Source organism: Corvus hawaiiensis, chromosome 6 (assembly GCF_020740725.1).
Source record: "Corvus hawaiiensis isolate bCorHaw1 chromosome 6, bCorHaw1.pri.cur, whole genome shotgun sequence".
NCBI lineage: Eukaryota > Metazoa > Chordata > Aves > Passeriformes > Corvidae > Corvus > Corvus hawaiiensis.
Window position 1 is genome coordinate 59,308,306 of NC_063218.1, and position 24,728 is coordinate 59,333,033.

Genomic DNA, 24,728 nt, shown 5'->3' on the forward strand with positions numbered 1-24,728 from the left:
AATATAAAAAAGTTTATTAACAGACCTAAAAGAAGAAAAAAAATCATACCACACCTTCAGAACACTTGTCTTCCCCCCCCCCCCCCCCCCTTCCTCCCTTCTCCCACTGATAATGTAAAAAGACAACCCTTAAGATGTTCAGTCTGTTTACCACTTCCATAATAACCTTGTTCAGTCCATTTAGGAATAGGAGTCTCTCTTGTCCATGCTATGAAAACATTATCACAATGAGACAGCCGCCCGGGTTGGTTCTCTGCTCGCATGTGCGTCCCTTCCCCCAACTTGCAGCTTTTCCCACAACTGCTTTCGAGCAGTCTACTCTTGAATTACTGGGGTACAATTTTAAGGTTGAGCCGTTCAGAAACAAAAGTTCTCTTTACCCACCTCTGGGAGCATTTCGTCTCTAAGAACAGAGGCCCTTCTCCTTCCCTGGGAGCAAAGGGTCCTCCTCATCTTCATCTCTAGGACTGTCTCTGGGAGCATCTCCAGGAACTGAGGTCTTGTTTTCCATTTGGAGCAAAAGTCCTCATCGCTTCCATCTCTCCCTGTTCAAACTTCTCATGAAATTACAGCTGCGTCAGCATCTGCCTATCTCAGCGCAGGTGCTTTTGCTTACGAGTTGAACACTCCACCCCCCATATCTTCATGAAATTACAACGGGATACTCTGATATATCATAGCTTCACAACAGAATTTCAGCTTTAAGCATCTCCTCTTTCTTCTCCCTCAGGTTTTCAGCTCTTCACAGCAATAAAAGGGTTAATCTCACCTCGGCCTTGCAGCTGGAATGTTGCTTATCACTGTTGGTCACATGATCTTTTGCCAGACAGCGGTGCAGCTTCAGCTGAATCTTGGCCACACTGGAGAGGGGGGAGCTGGGCCACTCTGGCTGCACATAGCAGGGCTGTGGGGGGTTCCGTGGGTGGAACAGGGCCCATTGGCCCCAGGATGGCTGTGGCCCAGCCCGGCCTGGCCCGAGCACGGAAACGAGGGCCCGTAGCCACCTGTCCCAGCACCGGAAACGAGAGAGAGCTGCTTGGGCTTTGTCTGTTCTTAAGTGTGGATCACAGAGGCGGTCACAATTTTAAGTGGCTTAAAGAATTGTCCATATTCAAACTGGTCAGCTGATAGGCTCTGTCAGCTCACAGAGGAAGCTGTAAGCACCCCTTTGCAAGAACATCACTTCTGGGACTCTGCTTGCTAACCCATGACATATGTCCAAATTGGAAACATGCAGCAGTAGATGTAAGGGTACCTGGAATGTGTAATTAAATAACGAAAAAATGGCCTGTGATGTACCTGCAAAACAGTTGACCTTTTGCCTTTTTTTTAAGCGCTAAGTTACTGTTCCTCTCTGTGACTTTCACTGAAGTTAGAAGTATCCAATATTTTCAAATCTAATGTCATTTTTTAAAAATACATACCTGACATAGCAGAATCCATTTTATTTTACTGTTGAATTATTTAACTGGTACAGGATGGTGACAAGGTCTGAACTTTCCACTTCCCAGAAACATACTCCTGTTGCTGAAAGAGTAAGGGAAATCTATTTCAGCTTCACCACGAATTTGAAGGCACAATGATATTTTACATCTTTTACAAAATCACAGAGAGGACTGTAGTGATCTCAAAAATAACGGTTTAAAGTTGATATCTGAAAACTGCTGTTGAATTTGAATGGGTAATAGCCAGCCGATGGTATTGTGCATAATGTCAGCCAATATGATAACATGTTTTAAAAAAAATAGATTTGAACAGGTGATATCGATATATATTCCCTGGTGGACTGCGGTCTGACATCTGTGAGGGATATGTTTGATTTTGGGAAATAAGAATATCACTTCAGGAATTTTTATCAGTCTCTTTTTCCTCATGTGTTTTTCATATTTGCTATTACTGAGTTAGAAGGAAGTCATATTTTTCTTTGGTGGCCTGTTTCAGTCATACAGTATGTTTTGGAGTTAGTAAAACTTTGGTTAAGCTTTGAACATTAATTTTTTTTTTTTTAACCTACTAGAAAGTATATTATTAAATACATTTTGTTTAATTTGATGTCTTCTCAAAGGAAGAACAGTCTCCATAGCATGGCAGAAATAAAAATTAATTCCTTAGGTTTCCTTCGTGTGTTTTTTTGCATTTATATCTGATGAGTGCAATTCATTAAGGATACATGTGAAGTAATGAGTGTGTGAAAGATAAGAATATCTTCTTCACAATTGAAAAAAGTTTCTTGTGTTTCTCAAGTCAGCATTTTTAAATGTCTTCAGATGTTTGTTGGTATAATGTCAGATAACTCTAAAACATCTAAGATTTGTTACTTAAATTTGATGTTCAGTGTGTATCAGTATTGGTTTTTTTTGTTGACGTTCAAATCTAATATTGATAAATACACATGTAATTAAAAATCTTCATTTTTAACTTGGTCACCTGTAGGTCATTGACTCAGTAGTTAGTGACTTTTGACAACTCAGCCTCAAGATTTTGCACAGTAAAGATATACTTGAAGTAATTTCTGAGTCAGAATTTTTTTTTGTTTTGTTTTTAATCAGAATTAAAGTTTAAAATTATGAAGGTTAACTTTTTCCTTAGGACTAGGAAAACTATTACAAAAACTAAGAACACAGTCACTTTTTTTCAAATGTAATAAATCTTGTAGGCTTTGCATTAAAAATGAAGGAGGAGCCTTAAATCATTATGGTCTGGAAGACAGAATTAAAGTTGCACAGAAGGTTCTGTCTCTGGAGCAGAAAAAAAGATCTTCTTTCCAAAAGAGCAAGTGCTAATTATTTACCTTGAAAAAAAACCAAACCCAAAATGAAGAAAAATACAAAGTCAGGTGAAGTTGTTGAGAGAACTCTGGAGAGCACCCTCAGAAGTCAGGCCCTTGGAGAGTAGTAAACAGCCATCTTTGCAGCTCTCATTTGAGCATTTTTGTACTATAATAAAAAGGCTTTTTTTTTTTTTCTTTTAAAGTGATGTGCCTCCTCCATTTCTCTCTCCAGCCAATTGTGGTGAAATGCTAGATCTTGCAAGGGCTTTTTTCATCTTAAAACTTCTAAGCAGATGTGCCTGGACTTTTAAATGGTTACACGATTAGTAGTGAATCATAAATGAATGTGCAATTTCAGAGGTATGCAGGGGAGGCCTAAACCTGTTTAATTTAGCTTAATAGTGCTGCAGATACAGCTGTATATTTTATAAGGTTGCTCTCCAAAAATGTGTTTTAATTTGGGAGTTTTGCCATTACCTTCTTGACATCTGCATAGTTACAGATTAATAGCCTGACCCAGTGCCCCAGTGGGGAGAGCAGTGCTTTCAATATGCGTGTCACTGATGATGGAAACATATGGAATATTTCATTCCTATCTTTGAAAGCGATGTATAGGGCTGTAAGGGCAGAGAGCTGGGGGCTTCAGACTTCACAGTTGATTGGTAAGCTAACCATAAGGTTTGCTGTGAGCAATCAAAACGCTCTTGCTGAAGCTGTTGTACTTTGCCTGGCACTGTTTTTTTTGTGGTACAAGAACCCCAGATGTAGAACAATATTGTTTTGACGTTGCAGTAATGCAATGTATTGCAAAAGTACTGCAAAGACCATGCAGTACAGTTCACTGTGGTTGCGTTTCATTCATCTATATGTGATACTATGCAGTGTTTTTTCTCAACCATTTGGGCACTCTGGTGGTTGGTATGTGGTGTTCAGTAGATGCAAAACATGAGCGCAGATACAGGGGTCCCGCTGGGATGTACCTGGGGGTCAGTTTCTCCTGTGCCCATTGCTTCCCCTTTCAGAGCAAAAAAGGGCACCCACTGTTCCCTGCTATTCAAACAGAACATGGCAGTGTGTTAGCTTGTAAAGTGAGAATTTGTTTTTCCTGCAATCAAGGCTTTAGGGCTTTGTCAAGAAAGCAGGACAGTTTGCTCCTATTGCAGGAGTAGAGGATGGTGCAAGCCAGGAAAGGATGTTTGGGGAAGCTTGCTGCTCCTTGACTGTCAGAAGGAGTTGGTGGTGTATAGCTTCAGTCCTTTGTTACTAGAATTTGATGTATGGAGTATCCTAACTGTCCTTTTTAAATCTTTGTCACATGTTATTTTAAAAATAACTCTTACTTGAGAATTTCCTTGCTGTTTTCTAAATGCTGATCCAGAGTAGTAGCAGATGTAGTTGGTTGATCTGGAAAAATGAAGACACTGTGAAACCTGTGACTTCAGAGTGCAGGCCTCTCTCTCTGGTGCAGTGGGTTGTTCTGTCTGGAAACATGCCTGGTCTTCATGTGGCAGAACTGTGGATCTGACTTTCACTTCACTCATGCATGTAAAAGCTGTGAACAGGTTGTCGTCTTTTTCAGGTGCTATGATTGGAAGCCCTAGAAATATGTTATTTTTTTAAACTAGGGGAAACCTGTCCCAGACTGGGGTACATGCCTGTAGTAGTGCTCTCAGCAGTTCTGTGAGCTGCTCCTGCAAATTAGGAGCTCTTTAACCTATGGAAAGGAGCCTTGCACTGTTCGGAAGATAGTTGCCAGACTTACACATTCTTTAAGGGAATTTTGCAAAGCCATTGTCAGCAGCAACCTACATATTTCTTGTTCATCTCCTTTATTTACAGTTTCACTCAAGTAGTTGCTCTCTTGAGGCATTAAATGCTCACTGTGCTGGGTGTTGTCTTAGGGTCTTGGTGGCCTTCATGGAATTAGCTAGGGAGAGGAAAGGAAATGATCCATTGTAAAGAGTCCTGCTCTGAGAATATAGTTACTGATGATTTGGGCCTGCACAGGCTTCTGCCTTTAGGTAATTTTTTATTGGTGTTGGTTTTAACATTTGGGTTAAAAAAACCAATGAAAGTGGATGGGCTAATATTGACCAAACTGTTAATATTTTACAGAACTGGTATGTCTTGCTAGGTGTAGAAAATCGATGTCTTTTGCAAGGGCAAATCTGCTGGCTCTATGTTACTATGGCTAAATGTTTACTAGAAGCACTATATCTCTTCAATATCAGGTCAACCATTTATTTAGAATTTACTTGCTCCTGCTTGTCATTTTTTTCAAAAATTTCAACTAGTTTGTTTATATGTTGTTTTTCTTTAACCTGCATACTGCAAAGGCAGATCTCTAGTTTTCAGACCAAAACCATGCAACATCTCAATGTTCAAGAGCATTACACGGGGATTTAATTTGGTTTTGGGATAATTAGGTGGCACTTGTTTACTTCTTCAGCAGAATCCTTTGCAATTTTGCAGCAACACAGGTTTTTCCTCCTTAAAACTCTTCAACTTTCCTGAGTAATTACGCCAGTAAAATAAGTCTATGTATTCAAAAAAGACTAGCATGAAAACAATAATATATCTGAAATCCCACTTAAGAGTAGGACTGATTGCACTGTGATTGTATCTTCACTTACACAAAATAATTGTTTTTCCCCTAATAGCATGAATGGGAGAAATTCTGACAAACATCAGATAAATATGCAAATACCCTTGGTATTTGCCTCACCAGATATATTCCCTGTGTCCTTCAGGCAAAGTGCTTCACCTGATCTGGGTTAATTGAGTGCCATCAAGAATAGAGAATAGTGGAATAATAATGTAAACATTAAAAAATATTTGTCCCTCATGCCATTTTTCATTGAACTTGCCTCAGTGAATTTGGTGCCCAGTCTGATTGATTTTACTATAAAAGGGTCAAGATTGATATTATTGGCCACTTTGCTGTGCAAATTGACTTTCACACCAGTTTGTCCTTTGGCATTTTCAATGGGAATAGGCAGCTTCTGTTTCATCTCTGGTCTGCACACTTTAGAGGTACTGGGGAAACTGAGGATTCTACAGTGTGTATGATGTATGTACATATTTAAAAAAACCCACTTCTTTCAAGAGATGATACATTAGTTGCATTTTGCTGTTACTGAGAAAGTAACAAGAATTACGTAGTGCCTACTGTTCCATGTGCTAAGTAAGTTTTAATTGTTGGTGCCTTTCTTGAACTATCAAATTGAAAACTAGCTTTTTAAGAGAACAGATGAATCTCAGTGTGAATCAACAGGCAAAGTGTAGAGGTAGTTTTACATATTTTCAGTATTACATTTTCAGTATTTCAAGTCTTTTGCATCTCTAATTTAAAGGAAGAAAAACCATTAAGTAGTAGCACCCTGCCTTGGGATTTGAGCCCTGCTCATGTTTATATTAAAGTGGAAGCTGCTCATTATGTATGATAGCGGTGAGTTCTGCTTAGCTCTACTGTACATCAATGTAAATCTGCAGGAACTTATGGATATCTGTCTTAGCAACTTAATCTGAGGGCTTTGCTAAAAGAGTTAAGAGCGACTTATAAAATTCTAAAGTTTGGTAAAGGAGACAGCAAGGTTCTTGCAGCAGAACAGTGCTAGCAGATGCTTCTTTTGAGGCTGACAGCAGATATCTTAACAATTCATATCTGCAAAACTATTGGGAATGACTTAAGATCTGTCAGTGTTATAGATGTTGCTTATGTCCTTTGGGAGCGCAAACATATAAGCATAGCCTGAAATGGGATTACTTCTTAACCTGTCACTATGAAATAGTCGGTCTTTGGTTTAGGTCTCCCTGAAGTGCCTAGGATGTTATAAATACAGAATATTGCTCCATATTTGCTTTGTATTTTAAAAGCACCTAACACATAGTGTAATTTCAGAGAATATATGTAGATCACCCAAGAAGCTTCAGCAAATAATCACTGCATGTGCAGTTAAAAACACAAACAGGCCCTATTGTGCTGCTGTCTTGTCAGCAGCAGCAGTGCGCTGTGGATGTCTTGGAAAGGCCCTTTCCTCCAGGTGTACAACTCAGAAGGAGGAGATACTGTTACAGCTTTTCTTCACCAGCTTTTCAGTGCAAATGGCTTTCATTAAGTTTTCACACAATGGCCCAAGGCTTTTGGGCAAGGACTAGACTGGAAACTCGTCACACTTACTGCCATATATTGCATGCGTTTATACAAGGTGGAGTGGTGAATGAAGCACAAGAAGCATTTTAAGCATTGAAAATCTTGGTCATATTTTAAGCTTTTTTAGCTGTTAAAAAGATAACATCTGTGGAGAGATTAATGAGCAGTAAGTAAATTGTGTTGAATCCAGGATTGCAGAATGCAGTTTAACTGCTCTAGATTTCAGCACACTCATTTAATTACTGGGTTACTGTAGGTTTTCTCTGCTGTGGGGAAGTGTGTGTGTGTGTATAGGGAAAATGTGAACATTTATACAAAGAACTGTGAATGAAGTTTGGGGATATTGCCTTCATGTTGCCTAAACAATCCCACTTGATATTATCCCTGCCTTAATTTCCTTTCAAGAAGATTATAGATGGGTCTTGCTATCACACTCAATTATTTCAGTGTTCACTTCCCCATGTGATTTAACATGCACAAGCTTAATTATTCTTTTCTGGCCTAGGGAGAGATTTCCTTCCAATAATTACCTTCACTGCCCTTTACCCTCTGCACATTAGTTTGTTTGGAGAAACGTAGTTGCTTGGTAAGCAACTCCAAACAAGGCAGTGCCTGGAGCTGTCTTGGAAACATAAATTATACCTTTTAAATAGCATGTTAAGCTTCAGTTTGCAGAAACTAAACTAGTATATGTACTGAATAAGCAAGCTCTAAACATTTCTCCCTTAACTAGAGGTCCTATGAGTTCAGCAGGAAAGCACCAGTTTACACTGCCCTTCAATACTGTATTGGGGGAATACAGGTACAAAGGAAAAGACATTCAAATTGCCTAATAACATCCATTAATTCAACCATTTCTTTCTACTCGCAGCTGTTTAATCATACAGTATTTAAATGTATTTATAAGATGGATGTGATGCAATGCTGCCAAACTGATTGCTCCTATGGTAGCAAAGAAATACGTATTTAATCTTGTGGAAATTTCTCAGGTTTATATCCTTCTATTTGCCTTCCATGTTGTCCTTCCTAATACATAGTATGGATGAAAGAAAAGAAAATACAAATAGTAAAGACCAGCAGAGATAAAGTGCATACATTCTTTGTTAAAACAATTTTTATTTTAATTAAGTGGTAGTTAGGAGAGCGAATTTCTTGAACTGGGTGGTACAGAATTACTTCCAAAAGCTGTTTCTTTTGCAACATTTATTAATCTATATGCTGTACAGAATACAGTTTGATATGTCAGAGGGATGGTTTTCTTCACTCTACCATGTTTACTATAAATAGTCCTTATATCTAACTATTTTGTGGCAAATACAGTGAAAAGTAGCAGAAGGTTCCATTTGTCTTGAACCTTTGAATATTTAGTGTTCTTATTAAGATGGAATAATTATTTAATTCTACTGTTAATGACACAGTAAATATTTGTAAAGTTGACTGTCTTTGTATATGTGGAAAAAATAAACTTTGAACTTGACAAAGCTATGTATGTTTTTAAAAATTGCCTTCTTCATTATACCCTGGTGTTTGTTCAAAAACAGACAAAAAGTGATTATGTTTTCCGTGTTTCCTCACCTTTTCCTCTAAGGAAGTCTCTTAAACCTCTACTCTGATCACCTGTCCCTCAACTAAAATTTAAAATAAATCACTGCATCTGCTTTACACTTTTCAGATTTGGTAGTGAATATAAGATACATTGTTATTTATTGTGGAATCTGATACTGTAATTGTAGAGCATGATTTCATTTATTGTATTAAAAATGGTTTGCCAGTTTCAATAGAAACCTTTACACCCTGTTAACTTTCAGGGTATTAATTTTTTTTTTTAATGTTATCTTCATAATTTTGCTGGTGGTAAATTGGAAAAATGAGTGTGTTAATGGAAGTAAATTATTAAATTGGTAATGAGGAAACAGGGTGTCAATAGCTTAAAGGAGCTATTAGGAGCAGGTTTCAAGCAAGTTCTACCGGCCTTGGTTTACTGATCCAGTAAAATTCATAGTCTTTCAAGGTAGAAGGAACCAGACTTCTTCCAAACAAGCAAGAACAAGACAAACCAGATCATTTTTTTAATGGAGCTTGGGAAGGATACGTTTTATCCACGTTGTATCCATTATAGTTGTCGTAATGTGAATTTACATTGGTCAGTGGCCTTTAGGTATGAGCCAGTGTATTTCCTTGCCGATAGAATAGCTATGATGATGTAAAAATATGCCTGTGTTTGTCATGTAGAGATAACCAAGTAGACCAGTGTTCATAAGCCAATTTTTTTTCTTGGAGTTCATCTGTAAAATGCATGTTGCTGAGAAGATGCATGTACTATATCTGTCTATAAGCAAGCTAGAAATACAGGCAGATCACTTGATTGCCTTCTGTGGGTCGCTTGCTTTTTGATCACACATGAGTTAGATGTGTTTGTATAAAAATTGATTCTATGTACAAGATTAAGCTTGACAATCCTTAATCTCTGTTGCAGAGTGTGGACCAACAGTTATGTGATATGTCTTTGTTTTTCATGTGAATACTTGAAATGTTCTGTTTGCATTAAGTAAGCTGGTTTTTTCTTGACAGTTTAGTGATTAAAAACTGCTCGATTTTAAATAGGTGTATTTAAATACTAAGAACAAAGTTAAACTGAAGAGATAACTTAATCTTTTCAAGAAAATCATTGGTATTAAGTACTTTTTTTACCTCTTTTTTTATAATTGCAAGTGATGGCTATCAGTTCTTTTTTGTAGAGGGTTTCTGTGAAACATTTCATATGCTTGTATACGTTTTCCTTAAAAATTAGAAAATACGCTAAGTTTTTATTGGGTTATATTGTTGGGTCAGCAATAGTAAGTATTACTAATTTTATTCATGTTAGGGCAAAATCCAGAAGTCCAGAGCTGTCCTACTAAATTTGGTTAGCACAAGTACCCAGTTTGAGATGCAATTCCTAACCAACAGTGATTTGTGAGTGCCTCTGATGTCTGAATAGTTTTGGGGGGGTTGTTTGGTTTCATTTTTTTTCACAGAATTGTTAGGGTTGGAGGGACCTCTGGATATCATCCAGTCTAACCCCCCTGCCAAAGCAGGGTCACCTGGAGCAGGTGATACAGGAATGTGTCCAGGTGGGGTTTGAATGCCTCCAGAGGGAGACTCCATTACTTCCTGAGCAGCCTGTTCCTGTGCTCTGCCATCCTCAATGTAAAAAAGTACATGTTGCTCAATGGGACTTTGTGTGTTTTAGTTCATCGCCGTATTTGCTTGGTTTGGTTGGGTGTTTTTGTCTGGGCGTTTGTTTGTTTGAGAGTTTTTGTTGGGGTTTTGTTGTTGATGTTGTTTGGGGGGGGTTTTTTGTTTGTTTTTTGACAACAGCAGTTTAGACACTGAGCCATGCAATTAGTGAGAGGCAAAGCCTCACCCTCGTGTGGGCCTTGGCTTGGACAGGATGGGCTGAGTCTTGTTTTGCTTTTTTATATTATATTACAATGGCATATTCTCATGTTATATTGCAGTTTTATCAGATATTTTAGCAGTATTTTTATCAGCTTGATACAAATTTGGATTGTAGCTGATGCATTGGATGCACTTAGGATGAGCTTTCATGCTTGGTTTTAGAATGTAAATTACTTTTCTTGCTCTTTGCTGCTAGAGAAGAGTTCCTCCTGAACTGCTGTGGTAAATAATCAGAGAAATTGTCAATAATGTAACAGAACTTGAGTGCAACTTCTTCCTTTATCAATGTTGCACTCTGTTAAGGTCAATGATACGAGACATTCTGATAAAGGCTTGTGAGTAGGCTTTCTGAAAATATGTGGAGTTAGGCCTTCAAACCAAGTCTTGCAGTGGTTTTTTCCTCCTTATTTTTTTGTATAGTTACATCACATTTTCTTGTAGGAGGAGGAAACAGGAACACCATGTAGGACAGGTGGTCATCATGTGTTATTTGTCACGGCCTTAATTCAGTGGTCTAAGGTACGACTAGAAAGAGATTTTGGTGTATAATGCCTAAGTAGGCCATCTGATCTTTGAAAAGCAAAATCACTGACTACCATTAAATTACCATTCTTGGCAGGGAAGTTGCTTCTTTGATTATGTGAACAGAATTACAAGCAGCTGACTCTTTGGTGTATTTAAAAAAAATTATAAAAAGGGCTACGTTGATTTGTACCCAGTTGCGTTTTCATAAAATCGTAGAATGCTTTAGGTTAGAAAGGACTAAATATCACCTAGTTCCAACCCCCCTGCCATGGGCAGGGTCACCTTCCACTCAGACTCCCATCCAACCTGGCCTTGAACAAGGGATGTTCCAGGGATGGGGCAACCACAACTTCTCTGGTCAACTTGTTCCAGTGTGTCACCACCCTTACAGTAATGAATGTCTTCCTAATATCTAACGTAAGCCTACTGTTTTTCAGTTTGATGCCATTCCGTGTTGTTCTGTCACTACATGCTCTTGTAAATAGTCTTTCTCCATTTCTTTTTTAGCTACTGGGAGGCTGCAATTAGGTCACCCCAAAGCCTTCTCTTTTCCCAGCTGAACAATCCCAGGTTTTGCCTAGACGCACAGTTTTCTTTATAGCATGTGGTGCTTTTAAACAGTGCCTGCTGGATACATAGGTGGTGTAGAGAGGATTTTAAACTGTGACTTTTTGCATTTGCTCAGATTGGTGTTTGTAATAAAAATGTTTTGGTCTGTTCTTCAAAATGTTCTGGGGGTTTCTGTCAATTGCAAAAAGGCCATTCCAGTTTTCTTTCAGGGGAGAAAGAGTTTTAGAGATTACCAGAGCCTCAGCCTGTGATTCTTTGATGTGAAAACTATCCTCTGGTAATGACTTTGGTAGTTTTTGGCTGAACTGGCTGGGCCAATCTCCCGTGGGGAAGCTGCTTGTATTCACAGGACAATGGCATTTACAAGATAATGGAGTGTCGAGGGTTTGGTTCTGTAACTGGGCAGAAACACCAATTTCGTGTAGTGGTTTGGTCCAAAATAATCATTACTGTTTATCTTCTGTGAGATAAGAATTAGGAGAAACGCAAAGCAGGCACCAAACTTGAAAGAATATAAAGAAGTTTATTAACAGACCTAAAAGAAGGAAAAAAAAAATTATACCATACCTTCAGAACTCTCCTCCTCCCCCTCCCTTCCTCCCTTCTCCCACTGATAATGTAAAAAGACAACCCTTAAGATGTTCAGTCTGTTTACCACTTCCATAATAACCTTGTTCAGTCCATTTAAAAGAGAAGTCTCTTCTTGCTCGTGCTGTGAAAACATTATCACACTGAGACAGCCGCCCACTTCCAAATATTGTTCAGTCCATTTAGGAAGAGGAGTCTCTCTGCCTGCGTGTGAGTCCCTTCCCCCGACTTGCAGCTTTTCCCACAACTGCTTTCGAGGGTCCACTCTTGAAGTTTTTTGGGGTACAATTTTAAGGTTGAGCCGTTCAGAAACAAGAACAGAGGCCCTTCTCCTTCCCTGGGAGCAAAGGGTCTTCCTCATCTTCATCGTTAGGACTATCTCTGGGAGCATCTCTAGGAACTGAGGTTTTCTCCTTTCCCATTTGGAGCAAAAGTCCTCATCTGGTCCATCTCTCCCTGTCCAAACTTCTCATGAAATTACAGCTGCGTCAGCATCTGCCTATCTCAGCGCAGGTGCTTTTGCTTGCGAGTTGAACACTCCACCCCCCATATCTTCATGAAATTACAACGGGATACTCTGATATATCATAGCTTCACAACAGAATTTCAGCTTTAAGCATCTCCTCTTTCTCTTCCCTCAGGTTTTCAGCTCTTCACAGCACTAAAAGGGTTAATCTCACCTAGGCCTTGCAGCTGGAATGTGGCTTATCGAAGTTGGTCACCTGACCTCTGCCGGACAGTGGTGCTGCTTTTGCTGAAATCTTGGCTGCAGTGGAGGGGGGTAGGGGGCTTCCGAGCCGCTCTGGCTGCCCACAGTCCTGCTGGGGAGGAGGTCATCCTGGAGCCGTGGCCCGGCCCGGCCTGGCCCGAGCAGCCCGCACAGGGCCCGCAGCCACCTGTCCCAGCACCAGAAACGAGAGAGAGAGAGCTGGGGGGGGTTTGTCTATTCTTAAGTGTGTATCACAGAGGCGGTCACAATTTTAAGTGGCTTAAAGAATTGTCCATATTCAAACTGGACAGCTGATAGGTTCTATCAGGTCATAGAAGAAGCTGTAAGCACCCCTTATTAAGGACATCCCTTCCGGGACTATGCTTGCTAACCTATGACATGGAGTAAGGCAGCAGCACCCTGGAGGGCTTGGACCACTGTTGAGCAGGTGATGGCTTTGTTAAGTGGTGGTTGTACCTGGTACTCCCTACCTACCCCCAAGCCCTTCACCATGTGCATTGGATGCCACCCAAAAAACAGTGACCACATTAGTCTGCTGCTTTGGCTGGTTTGGAGTGTGAAGGGATTAGATGACTAGGTTTCCTCCAATCAGCCTGCATTTATGAGGGTGGTATTTCAATGGTGTTTTCTTAAAACTGTTTTGTTTCCCGGTTGTGGCTCAAGTATTACAAATTTCCGTAGCGTTTCTGTCAAACAGAATCTGCCTACACTGCCGAAAAGCTGATGTAATCCTCAAATGTCCTGTTTAATACACACACATCAGTATTACATCAGTTTGGTCCCAAATAGTGGAGTACAGATTACCTTCATTATATTAAATGCAAGTAGGTATCTAATTGTATGAGAGGCCACTTACATAGCAGGGTTTATACTTAGCCTTCACCAGCTCTATTTTCAGACAATGCTGATGCATCATGTGCAGCCTCAGTGTTACTCGGTCCTTTCTCTGCTGTCTGCTTCAGGGCGACCAGGGATGTTTGATCAACATGCGTTGTTCCACTTGCTTTCATTTTGGGGGCTGCTGTCTTGTGATAGATTTGAGTGAACTGTTGCAGATAGGCTAGTTTTATGACTGCCTGTATTTAGCGAGGGATGTACAGCAAAGAGTGAGCATAGTAAGCTTGAACTTCTTATTAATGATGATAATATTTAAAAGCTAAAATGTAACAGTACTTCAGTTGTGAATACGTGGAAATTGTGTGTACTGCTTAATGTGTTTCAGAATTCCCTGTTACTTTTCTTCTTTAAATACAAGAAAACAGGCGTGTAATGCCTCACTGAAAGAAGCCTGTAGGGGTGCTTTGTGAGGGCTTAATTAAGGGCTTTGAAAGACTAAACAAAAGGAAAAAGAAAATGCTACAGGGTTATTGTTATTCCAGCCCACTGGCTCAGAGAGCTGACCATCCATTGGTGCCTTCTATCCTTTTGGGAGCTGAATGACACTTTTGTTCATGGTTAACAGAGGTGAAAGAAGCCAATTATTGGCTGTCTTTTCCACAGGGCAGCTGCAGATGGATTTCAGTGCAGGCAAATATGGACTCTTCTACCACAAGGATGGTTGTGATGACAGTTATTTTTGTGTAATTGTATGAAAGAAAACAGATCTTTTTTTTCCCTTCCAGTGACTTGTGTAGATGTTTATTGAAAACTACTGTGAATGTGCTGTCAGGGAATGGGAATGTGTGAGGGATTGGATTCCCCATGCTAACTGTACTCAGCTTTTTCTGTGAGAGTGTGAATGAGTGAGGGTTTTTTGATTTATTTTTCTCCTCTTACTTTCTTTTTTACCTTGAAATTGCAATTGATTTTAACTGTAGAGTTTTTCTAATTGGTGTGCAGTGTTCATTTAACTCTTATGGCTTGCTAGCTCAGACTGTGCTGGCTCCTTTGTAATGATAGAGGGACAACCTCTGCAGATGAGTGGGAAGCCCTACAACAGCAAAACACATCAGCATGCCGTTAAGGACCTCAGAAAGTGTCTCTGTGCCTGAAACTTGTCACTCCTTCTCCCACATCTCTATTGCTTGGTCCAGTACAGTATAAAAATCTTTTCCCCAAACTCTTCCTTTCATAATTCAAAATGTATTCTATTCCCTGCAAATTTTCTTTGTTTCAGTAGTTGTAGTTTAAATGTGTAAAGAGACTCAGTTGACTAAGAACCAGGTTCATGGGCTACTGGGATCCTGGAGAAGTCTCTTCCAGTTAGGGGCCATTTTTGAGCAAGGACCAATGTCTCAGTCAGAGTTGATCCATCTTTGTTACACTAGAAGATTTCTTGTCGTGTTAGCTGCTCATGAAGCCTGTGAGTGGTTGAGGTGGGCTGCTTGTGGTAGCCTCTTTGCATAGTTCGCTATAATAGTATTTCCTCATCTAATGTGGCTTTCTGCTGCAGGTGAGAGGAGAGTCTGTCTTTTGTCCTCAGACCTTTTGAAGTGGAAGTGCTGAGTACCTTCCTCCTTCATCTGTTGGTGAATGAAGTTTCTATGCTTTCGTTTGGTTTCTCTTCATCCAGACTGATTATTTTCCTTCATAATTTTTTTTTTTTGTTGTTGTTGTTGTTGTTGTTTTTGTTTTTGTGGAATGGCCTATTACCTGCAGACGGGACTGTTCCTGCCAGATTCTACTGTATTGCTAAACCATATTGCTTGAAGTTAGTTGTGGCCCCCATGAGCTTAGCATGGTGCAGGCAGCGTTGTCTGAGGCTCTTGAATCCTTAGAGGATGTGACTTTGAGGCACTTGTCATCTGTGGGGCAGTGTCAGTTGTAGGGCTGTGCCTCTGCCAAATTCCTGAGAACAAGAGATGCGGGCATATGTGGGGCTGTGCAGTTGCCTGCACAATGCCAGCAGCAATTGGTAGTGATGAGGGTGACTCTCCTGGGCCTGAAGCTGGGCTCGCCTGTTGGAGGGAATGGGCAAGCAGCCTGGCTCTCAGGGAAGTAAGCAAGAAGAGTTGTGTGTTTTTTCACAAGGCAAAAAGCATACATGAATTTGGCTTCTTGAAATGAAATAATTAGCTCTGTGATAAGTCAGATTATAAGATAATTCCTGGCACTCTATATGAGAAGAAATAAAATTGACTTCGAATAGTTCCTTGATATCCCTTGTTCAGTCCTGTACTATTGAAATAGAAGCTGAACCTGTAGCTCTTCTCTAAAGTGTCCTGGCAGATGTTTTGGGCAGCTTTCATTTTAATTCATGTCTAAGGTTCACTGGAAGCTAAGGTAGATGCTTAACCCATGTCTTCATTTCTATCTATGAGGGATTTGGACATTGATTTCAAATCAAAAAAAGGGAGACGTAGCTGAAACCCTCATAACTCTACAGATCAGGAAGGCTGATGAGGCTGTTTGGATTCTTGTATTCAGCCACACTCCTTGTCAATAGGCAGCAGATTTGCCAGTTGTTGAAGGTACAGTTTCCTGAGAGAAATACAAGGGTTGTGTGTTAGCACACATGAACTCTGCCACATGGGAAACTTCAGGCAAACTTTAATCCTTTAAGTGTCATAAAGTAGGAATTACTCTTATGTTAAAATGCTATGCAATAATTGATGACCAAAAGTTTTCAAAACTGAAGTTTTACATCTTATCAAAAGTGGTTGTTCTTCGTCAGCTTATTTAAGATACCTTGAAAATTGCTCCATAAAAGCGTTTGGTTCTAAAAAGGTCCTTCCAGGTGCTGCCATGACGTCTGTTTTGGCACTAGAAAGTTGTACTATGTGCTTTTAGTTTTCCCACAATATAGGTATTTTGAGTGCTTTTTGCCAAAAATAGTTTCTAGTTACATCCAAGTTACATGTTATATGTAATTGAAAAAAATTCTTAAATGCTAAAGCTGTTGTATATAGGTTTGGACTAATTGCAACATTTAGATTTTGTCATATGGCTTCATTGTATCAGTGACTGTATTCATATACCAATTTTGTTTTGCTATTTTTTGTTTTTGGTCTTCTAAAAATGTAGATCTTGCCCAGACTTTTGAGGCTCTGGTTGCTTTCTAAACATTGGGTGGGGCAGACTAGAAGACCAAAATAAACCAGAAAAAAAATGAATAAAATTCATTTAGAGTTACTAAAGCTGGTGTTTTTATGAAATTGGATTTCTAGCTGTTAATGTTCTCTTTTTGCAGCAGAGCAAAAACACACAGTGAAATTGCAACAGAAGATTTTTATATTAATATGTGTGTGCAATGATATCACTGCTTTTTTAACAGTAAACAGATTTAAGGCTCTGTCTGGACAGCTCAGAAACATGGGTAGCTTTAGCCTCCTCTTTCCTCACAGAGATGCAGAAATATTATTCTCCTTTGAACCCGAGACTTGGAAACGAAAGCAACCTGTCCAAACCCACAAAATATGTCTCTGCTGGAGCAAGGCAAGGCACTGAACCTCACTTCGGCTGCATCCGGAGTTGTAACTGGGAGCTTATGGTGTGAAACATTTGTTGTTTTAAATAGTGTTGCTAGGTGGAGAGGGATGTAATGTCCTTGAAGTCCAAAGGGTGAGTGTGACTCCCGACACTCCTATTAAGGCGGTTTAAGTTTTATGGAATTGCCCTTGAAGCTGTTAAGTGGAATGAAACGTGCCTTGTAGGTGTTGGTGGTTATGCAGCAGAAACCCGAGACTGGAGTGGCGGGGATGGGGGGGAAGCAAGACGAGGGTGGGACGGACAGGACCCAGATCTCATTAAACTGGTTAGATTACATACTTAAGTAATGTTCCTAGTGTTACAGCAATGGTTGTTCATGGAGGTTTTCGATAAGGGAAAAGTGCTTGAGAACTTCCTCTGTAGTAATGAACAAAACTGTGGCTTGGCCATACGTGAAGTGTTGGTGTCAGGTTTTTACTTAAAGCACAACTATGTATTATACCTGTGCTTTAAGTAAATTATACCTGTTTTAACTTAAAGCACAGGTATGTATTATACCTGGGACTGACAACTCAATAAAGAAAAATCAGTCAGAGTTGTTTAAAAAATGACATAGTTAACCTCAGTGACTGATGGTTCAATATGACTCCCTGATGGTAAGGACAATTGATACAACTGGCAATGCTACCCTTTTTTAACTTAGTTGCAGGTATAGTGTTAAACTTTATTTACTTAAAACATAACAAATACCCTTCCATAAAACTCCTTTAGGTTTTCTGTTGATGTTATTACAGGCATGAGCTACATGTGGTATTTTTTCTTAGTGTGAAGTTCCCACTGTCTTCTTCAGTACTTGTCTTTCCTACTACCATAGGAGTCTGCTGCTCCATAGTTGTGCTGATATGGCTCTTTCTGAGGCCATACTACATAAAATACAGCTACCACCACCTGATTGCAATAAAAAAAAAAAAAAAAAAGAGCCCAAAGCACAGAAATACACCTCCAGGGTATAGTTGGTTGAATTCTTTAAGTGTGTAACCTGTTGCTGCATTCCCCTTTTCCCTACATGTGAACTATGGGTTAAAAGAAATAGAAATATTTCTGCTTTCCTTTACTGGCTTTTTCAAATAATCTCAAGTCTTGCCAAAAGTGATGGTTGTAATGCATGGTTTTAGATGCATATGTTTTGAGCTAAGATGATCTTACTTTGTATAAATTATTTTAAAAACATCTTAAGTCAGAGGGTAGCTGTGATGTAACCATGCTGAAAGCTTTCCTTCCAGGAGTTTGGGTGGTAGCAAGACATGCCAATTGGTTACAGATCAGGGATGTGGATGATCTGACTTCCCACTTGGTTTTGTCCGTAGACCTCTTCGTGGTCTTATTGGTTATTCATATTTTGTGATGAATACTCACAGTTACAGGAGGAGTATCTTGGTACAGACAGCTTGATCGGCATGCCTGTCACATGGTCTGATTTTTTTGTACTCAATTCCCTGGCATTACTATATTCCATAGAGCTAATAATTATGAAACTGTGAATAATACATAATTTTACTCTCTGCTATAAATAACTCTAACTGTAAATCTCTGTGTAAAAGAAATACTCCTGCACTGAAAGATATTTTGTTTCCTCCTCCAGTTTACAATAAGCCCTTCCTTTAGACTGTAATCTGCACTCAAAATGTGGCTCCTAAAAATTAACTGAAGAGCATGTTAATTTGCTCTATATTCCAGTTCCGGGATAGGATCGCTTTCATAATAATGCAGTGGCATTTTTTTCTAGGTTAATTCCCTACCATGTGTCAACATAAGCCATTAACCGTATGTGTGATTGCTTAATGGCTGGCCAGCAGTGGCTCAAATACCAGTTCAAAATAGGGCTTTGCATGCAAGTATTGTTCTCTCTAAAATCTTGATGATGGCTTGATTGGCACATGAATAGGGTACATTAGAGCTAGTTACAGTGTCTGAAAGAAAGCTAAAACACCATGTTGGAAGAAAAAAAACCCCAACAACATATTGATGTGACACGGGAAGGAGAAGGCAGGAGAAATAACTTAGAGATATGGTGGGAGAAAGAGGGAGATGTTACTTCTCTTGCAGGAACAGACCTGCCTGAAGTTTTGCAGGTTTTCTGTTGCTGCCAGTGAAAATGTTGTAGGTACAGCTTCAGCAAAATGCTAAAAGCTTACTGAAATCTACAGGATCTATATGCTGGTTTTTTTTTTTTTTTAATTATTTATACTGAAAAAGGGCTCTGTGTGCCACTATTTTTAAAACTTCTTATAATCAAAATCCTCTTTAATAGCCAGCATTGGTGGGTAATCTGAAGTTTGATTGTTCCCATGAAAAATCAGGTTAAGTGCTTCATCCCCAAGTGAGCTGTCACATAGTTTCCAGTTAGAGCCGCAGAAAAGTGAATGAAAACATTGCATGTAAGTTAGAGCCTAATTTCTTTCTGCTGCCACGAAATGGACAGAAGCTACATATCTAGCAAACAAGAAATTGTCAGAACAATCTCCTGTCCTGTTTTCCTGCTAAACAAACAAAAGAGGCAGGGAAAGAAAGTAATTAATTTGTTTTGTAAAGGACATGGTAGGTAGTAGCTGGACATAGAACATGGGAGCAGCATTGGTCAACTGGAGGGGCTTCAGGTTCTGTTGATGATTTTGCACAGCTTGCTTCACCTATATCTGCATACCTGTTTTCCTTGCCATGCTGTTTGTTTCGTGCATTTAGGCAGCAAACTCTTCCAGGTGAGGAGTGTCTCCAGCTATGTATTTGTACAGCCTCAGTCCATTGACGTGTTGAACAGGGCCCTTAGCTTCTCTTGCAATACAAACAACAGATGATAAGACCTTGTGCTCATTAGTGAGATAGCATGGGTACTTAGGAAATGGCAAGTGTATTTGCTGGGTGGGAATGCAATCTGTGTCTTACTTAGCTAGTCACAGCAGATATTGACTAAGGCTTTAAATATTTGGATATTTCCTTTCTTGTAAGAGTGTTTTCCTGGAAGAATTGGAAAATGAAGCATGCTAGTAAATGAAAAAATGTCATATCTGATAGGCTTTCTGTTACTGCAGAATGGCGTGTGAGTACAGAACAGATTTCTGTGCTTTTGAGTTTTGGAGGTCTCTGTGATCATGTCAGAGGCAGTAGAGCATGCTTAAGGTTGCTGGGGAGAGATGGAATAACAAGAAGAAAAATCTATATTAATGCAAAAATTGGTTTAAAATCTTCCCTTTTGTTATTAGCAGCTTTGCCCATGTTAAAAGGAACAGTAGATAAGTATCAGGAGGAAAAAAAATGTGTTGGGACATGGCAATAAGGATTGGAGATAAGGGATAGTTAATACTGCAGAGTTCTGGCTGTTGTCATTCCCAGTGGACCCTTCCTACTGGAAGATGGGCACTGGTAGTTGTGACTTCGTCAGAAATTGAGAGAATGTAAATTTTAAATACAATGCCAGTCTGACATTGAGGTCCTATTACCATAGAAATGTTAGCTAATAGTATAGGTATTATGCTACTACCTTGCAGTAATAGATATAGATAACATGTAAAAGGTAAGAAATTAATTTCTCAGTGTGTTATTTAAACTTTATTTTGAACTCAAACATCATCGCAAGCTTGAACACTTTCCAGGTGTAGGTTCCTCTGTAAACATCATCTTTGCCTGGTATTTTCTTCCTGTTCATGATTTCTCGCTGTTGGGGTTGGCATGTCTACATGTAATGCATGTCATTGGATTTTAGCTGCACTCACTGGATTCATAGTGCATACATTCAAATCAGTAGTTGTGAGGTGGTGCTTCTGGAAGAGAATCGTTTGCTTCTTGTCATCAGGAAGATACAATAAAACAAAACTCTACTACCAAATTTGTTTCTTTCTAATTTAATTGAAATTTTCTTGCCGATCCTCTAGGCTTTCCATACTGAATTGTATTTCCATAATGAATATATTACATATTGAATACAATTAAGATATGAGACAGTATTAATGCAGACTCATTTATTCTGTCCCTTCAGTGGTTTTATCACCATCCTGGAGGAACTGGCTAAATGGGAAAGAAGATTTAAACCAGGGATGTAATTCAGTTCCTGCTCTCCCCTGAGACTGGCTGCTGAGGGGTGTGATTTGGATTACACTGGTTTTCATCATGTGAACATGTTCCTACAAGGAGTTGGGCACTGAATGTATTTCTTCAAGAATGTAGCATTGCAGTACAACTTAACGTTAGTCTAACCTTGAGTTTCTCTGATTTCTTGTCTCCCCCTGCCCACTTGTTTTGGCTCCAGTGTCCCTGCCTGTCCCTGCTGCCACAACACCAGGAAGTTCTCTTGGTTAACACAGATATGACCTGGACAAAACTTGAATCACTGACCATTGCCATGCAGCTGTATAATCAGTCCTTTTGTTTGTTTGTTTGTGGGGTTTTTTTTGTTCCTCTTGTTCTTCTGTGCAAAGAACTGTTGGTCTCATATGCGAAGAAGAATATATGTTGCTTTGTCTTTATCTTCACCAGTGTTAATGTAATCAGGTCATTATCCATGTTATCAATGATCCAAAGGTAACAGATTGTTGATGGGTACTTTCTAGAATCATGTTGAGGTGCATTTGCAATATCCTGGCTTATTTAATGTAAAAATATTAACAGCCTCAGCTTTTCCTAGTACTGCTGAAGCTGGATCATGGTTACTACTTGGGGAATTTTATGTAAGATTAACACCTATTACCTAAGGGTTTTGTACAGGTAGGTAGGAGGGCTTTATTCAAATATAGATAGCTCTACCTAAGTAATTTTCTAACTGTTATAATTAAATAACTCAATGGCAGAGGGCCCAGACATTGGAAAAGACTAAATGGAGCCTACAGTATTACATGCTATTATCTATCAACAAACAGGTTAAGCTTGCTCAGAGGCAGTATTTTATGGGATTTTAAAGGTGCCTTGTTGAAACATGATCTTCTTTCCTTCAACCAACACTCCCCTCTCTTTTCCTTTCTCACTCCTTCCCTTTCTCCCTTCTTTTCTAAACTTGAGAGAGTCAAAAAGCCAAAAAGTAGATAGCTATTAATAAAGTGCTGGGAAGCACAGAGGTGTATTTTGATGTTACTTGTTTCAAACAGCCAATCTCAATTTGGGTTTGTTGAGATCTAATTTTGCTTTTCTATAGCTAGTTATTTCATGTTTTATTTGGCTTAAGACCTTTTTTACAAAGTAGTGTGTTTTAGGTCTTTAGCATGTATCTGGATGCAGTTCATGAATGTGGTGGGAAGGTGTGTGTGCCCCCAGTTCAGTGCAGATCCAAGTGTTGAGAGAGGAGAATGTGAGCTAGGACAGGAAGTGTAACACTGGCATCTCCTGTGGGTTTTAGAAGACATGCCAGCACACCAGAGCTGTGAGGAAAGTTTCTCTGCGTAAAATGTGCACACAGTTGGGGGAGATGCAGTTAGGAATGGTAGGTATTGTCATTAAAAAAAAAAAAGACTGTTGCGGCTAAATGTCCCTCAGGTCACAGAGACTGGCATTATTTCCTTTTCAATGCCCATCAGTTATGGTGGGTCATTTGCTTTTATTCTCTGCTTATATCTTGGGCTAATTTATCTATCATTTTATTGTCCTTTCTGTCCTACAGGAAGTCTGTACTGCCCATTTTGTGGTCACTTTTTTGTTGTTGCAGCTTTTCTTCTCATCCAAGAATTATCATCCCACTCCTCCCTTTCCATCATCTCTAGTCATCTGTTCTTCCTAGCCAGAATCATGCTCTGGCAATTGGTAAGAGAAATGTTCAGGATAAATCTAACAACGGTCAGGCTCCTTTATGGTAGAGGCAGTACTATAAAGTGATAGAGAAGGCTACCTGTGCCTGCAGGTACATAGTACCTTATGACATGCTCTGCATTGCATCTAACTCTGTTTTGTGTGATGCCACTGATGAAAGCTGTGATTGAAGCCACTATTTAAACATAAGAGAGTTTCTATTTTTAAAATATGAGAGAATTAGTAAGTTGCCATCCAAGAGACAAAGTATTTCTGCTCATCCTGAAGCCTGGAGATCTTTGACTTTGGTTAGTGGTAAAATCAACAATCCTTGAAGAAAAATAAAATCCAAAGAACTAAAACCTCACATCAGGAACTGGAATTCTTGCAGAAGGAGTATAATAAAAAGTTTAAGTGCATTATGTTTTCTAGTTCAGTTTTCTGAAATCTCCACTGCTGGTTGATTTAAAAGTGATTAAATATCCAGCATTATGCAAGATGAGATGTGGTGCTGTGTGTTTTTTACTGTGTCCGGCAAAGCTGCTTTCCTCTTCCAAGGAAAACAGACACAACAGCTTCAAATGGGGAAAACCCAACTGTTTCATATTCACAAGAACACAGAAATCTCTTTGATGCATGTTTTCAACAGAGGGAGGTTTTCATTGTTTTTACTATTGTTGCCAGTTAGTATTTTTAATTACTTTAAAGTGTTTCTGTGTTAGGTGAAAGCAGAAAACTTTGCTAAACTCAGTTGGAAATGAATATTCAAGTAGTTGTCAGAATAACCTGAAAGGATCTACTTGAGCAGGCTGGAGACAGCAAATGAGTGCTGGAGTACCGTGGCTTGGGTTTTCACCTTTTGCCTGTTAAAATTAATCTCTATATTACCTGGGATGGCAAAATAAGATTTACAGTTACAAACTAACTAATTTTAGTTAGTTGTATTCTTTTCTGTATTACCTTCTTGGAAGAAGGACAAAGCTTCTGACAGAGTGTAAGAAGCCTTACTTATCATTCAAAACTGCAGCCATGGCACTGTAGGAGGGAGTGCAGTTGTGCTTATTTTCTGGTGTTACATTTCTCCTACCTGAAATGGTGAAACTAATTATAACTATAAGGCTATGATTCATGTTATCCCCCGAGATGCAGCCTCTTGCTAAAGAGGTTTCTTACTAAAGAACCTTTGGCAGTTCATGTTTTAGTTTCAATGCCAGCTTCTTGGCCATCATTTTAGTTTCAGTGCCGGCTTCTTGCCCCATCATGCCCTTCAATGTTTCCAGGAATGGGGCATCTACCACCTCTGCCTTGGTTAATGTTGGTTAGTGAGTGAAGAGTTAGCCTGACTGCTTAGTATAGATAAACCTAGTTAATGGCTACCTGCTGAAAGGTGCAGGTCTACTCTGGCTTCTCCTTCTTTTTCCTGGCGAATCCACAGTGTAAACCCATGGCATTACCATAATCTTATATCTCTTAGAGCTGTTGTGTCTGTTCTACACTTTCTGGGGAAAACATCCCCAATATAAATGTGGGCCTGAATTTAATTTCAAGTCAGAGGTGTAGTTTGCTGGGCTGACAGACCATACTGGGGACTTGTTGGAAGAACAAGATACCTATAATAAGCCTTTTAGATACTCAGTCTGGACTTCAGTTTACCAATAAAATTTAGGGCAAACATATGGAGATTTTGGTGTTTTGTTTGTTGGGAGTTCTGTGTGCACGTGTTTGGCAGCAATTCCAAGGTTTGCAGGTGTTGTGCTGTTTCTAGGGGACTTATATCTCAATGTAATAACCCAATCCATAGTAGGTCTTCTAGC

At 39.4% G+C, this 24,728-nt stretch overlaps 1 protein-coding gene across 3 annotated transcripts in view; it reads left to right on the plus strand.

The window, feature by feature from the left end:
* The window catches only part of LGR4 (leucine rich repeat containing G protein-coupled receptor 4), a 75,415-nt gene that overhangs the window by 6,862 nt on the left and 43,825 nt on the right, over positions 1–24,728 (plus strand). The window contains exon 2 of one of the 3 annotated variants that reach the window (XM_048305844.1): positions 15,170–15,245. The exons of the other annotated variants lie outside the window; for them this stretch is intronic. The gene's annotated coding sequence lies outside the window, so the exon portion shown is untranslated. The remainder of the gene's footprint in view (positions 1–15,169; positions 15,246–24,728) is intronic. 3 annotated transcript variants of the gene reach the window in all.